The sequence below is a fragment of the Amborella trichopoda genome, unplaced genomic scaffold (genome assembly GCF_054954075.1).
Source record: "Amborella trichopoda isolate Santa Cruz 75 unplaced genomic scaffold, AtrichopodaSantaCruz75HAP2 v2.0 scaffold_662, whole genome shotgun sequence".
NCBI lineage: Eukaryota > Viridiplantae > Streptophyta > Magnoliopsida > Amborellales > Amborellaceae > Amborella > Amborella trichopoda.
In genome coordinates this window covers 34,742-37,497 of record NW_028283105.1, presented here as the reverse complement: position 1 = coordinate 37,497, position 2,756 = coordinate 34,742, and the positions used below count along the sequence as shown (strand labels likewise).

Here is a 2,756-nt window from a genome sequence, read left to right as displayed (position 1 = left end):
CATAAAGGGTTTCATTTTTGGAGATGTTGTGGCTCATGCGCAACCTATATCAGATGTTCATGCTCGCGAGTAGGCCTAGGTCCTAAACTCTGATAGCTTTTGTCGGACAATTTATTCCGGAACGCTTTGATATATTGTACTTTGATTTAAAGAACTATACAGTTAGATGTTTATGACTTCACAGTGTAACCTAGAGACCAGAATTTGTGAGTCTGAGCAAATTACATATTTAAATGTAGATTTAGATATGAGAGAGAGATAGAGAGACCAGGTCAGGGAGTGATGCAGAGATCTCTCATGTCGTCTCGTTTTTTTGCATATGATACCAGGATAAACTTGGCATTATGTGTTTTTTTTCTTCTTGGGATAATAAAAAAGAGAGAGAAATAGAGAGAATCAGGAGAGAACATAATTAGAATAATGAAATTTTGATGACCTTGTAATATGGAAGTACTATTTCCCTCAATAATGAAGTAGTGACATAATTATGTAGTTGGCAAAAATGTCTTACTTGGTTTAGCCTTTGAAGATTTTGATACATTTCAATAGATAGAGGATAATAGAAACTTTGGGATATAAAATTGCTAACTATTGGAAAGCGAAATGAAGAATAAATATTTTATCAAAATCAATAAACGACATTGAACATTGGAATGAAAATGAGAAGTTTATTGGTAAATCTCAAAATTAAATGAAGAAAAAAAAACTAAAAGAATGACTAATGAATTTCAGGAATACACATCTTCCAGGCAACCCAAACAATATACAGGCTATTCCAGATTTCTTACCAGGTCTATCCAAACAACAGGCACCCCAACCCTAAGAACAACCCAAACTTGCACCTCTCCCTTTCTCAACCCCAACTGAAATTCGAGAAATTCCAAATTATGAAAGAAACATTCAGGAACTTCTTGATATCAAAAAGCCCTAGATTCTAGAGAACTAGAACTTTCATGTTTTAGAGAATACCAAACATGCACTATGTCATCTACACATACGGCCATGATCATTTTTGCTTTTGAGTGTAGAGATATAACCATGATCATCCAACTCATAGGCACTTACACCTCTCACTTTCTTCAACCCCAACATATCCATCATGCTTCTCTCTCTTTCTACATCCTTCCACCTCCCAACACTAGCATACACATTAGACATGAGCACATAGTCCCCCACATGATCATGATCCAACCCAAGAAGCAATTGACATGCATCCTTTGCCATCTCCACATTCCCATAGGCCATGCAACCACCCGCCAATGCTCGCCACACAAGCCCATTGGGCCTTTCTCCCATCCCCCATACAAGTTCTTGGGCCTCATCAAGAAGCCCGGCCCGTGAAAGCAGGCCTACCATACACCCATAGTGCTCCACTCTTGGGACCAAACCATACTTGGCATTCATCTCTCTAAATAACTTCCGGCCCTCACTTACCAGCCCTGAATGGCTACATGCACTTAACACACTCAATAGTGTGACCCCATTAGGCAGCACGCCGACCTTCAACATTCTCGAAAAGACTGTTAAGGCCTCCTCGCCATGGCCATGTATGGCCAACGCTTCTATCATGACACTCCATGACCATACATCTTTCTCTATAATCCCATCAAAAACCCATCTAGCCTTGTCTATATCACCACACTTTGCATACATATACACAATGGCATTGCTCAAGTAAGTGTCTTTCCTTATGTATGGGCTTCTATCTATGAAATTATGAAGTTGTTTCCCTAGAGTGAGTGCACTGGACTTGGCAATGGCTTGGATGATTGGCATCAATGTAACCTCATTGGGATGGATGCCTGATGAACCCATGCAATCCAAGAGCCTCAGTGCATGGTCTAAGTCCCCTTTTCTTGCATGAATGGCTATTATAGCACTCCATGAAACAATATCTCTTTGAGGCACTTTATCAAACATTTGCATTGCACATTTTAATTGGCCACAATCCACATACATCATAGCCAAATTAGTGTCCAAGACCTTATTGCAAGATGCCCATCCAAGCTTGATTATATGGCCATGGACTTGCATTCCATACGCATCCTTGCAGGTACGGCGGCACGACTCGAGCAAGAAGTTGAAGGTGAAGCCATCAGGAGAAGCACCTTCACGCCTCATTTTAGAGTAAAATTGAAGGACTGCTTGTGGGTTAGAGTGCAGAGTAGAAGCCCTTATCATGGTGTTATACGAGAATGTATCTGGGTTTTTGATCTGGGAGAAGATCAGTCGTGCATATTGGAAGGTGTTTGAAGGGGAGTTTGCACATAGAGATATGAGTTTTGTTTGTGTGAATTTATTGAGAAGTTGGGTTGTTGTGATGAGGTACGCATGGAGTTGCTTGATTTGGTTGAGGGAGTAGGATTTGGCTGTGATTTGGAGTCCTTGGTTCATACTTCATAGTCGAGGAGTTATTCTCGAATTTGATAAGTTTTCTAGAATGGAGACTACTACTATTTGTTTGTATTTTGTTGATTTTGCTCTCAGTTATTGCTACTCTTGCATCATTCACAACTCTCTCTCTCTCTCTCTCTTCATTTGAAATGCTAACAGTTATAAGAAACACATTTTAAGAGGATTTCTCAGGCCCCTCCACGAGAAGGAAGATCAGGCCTTTCAAATAATTGTTCCATTTATAACTACTAATATATATTATCTTCTTGAGAAATCAACGGAAATATTTTTAGTTTTAGGTATATTTAAAAATATTCTGAAATTTTTTAATATACGTAGATTATCCCTTTTTTTAATCTTCT

At 39.1% G+C, this 2,756-nt stretch overlaps 1 pseudogene; it reads right to left on the bottom strand.

Annotated features, from left to right (window-relative positions):
• Positions 1-984: 984 nt before the first annotated feature.
• On the bottom strand, positions 985-2,181 carry LOC148778896 (pentatricopeptide repeat-containing protein At5g56310 pseudogene; annotated as a pseudogene).
• Positions 2,182-2,756: the final 575 nt, after the last annotated feature.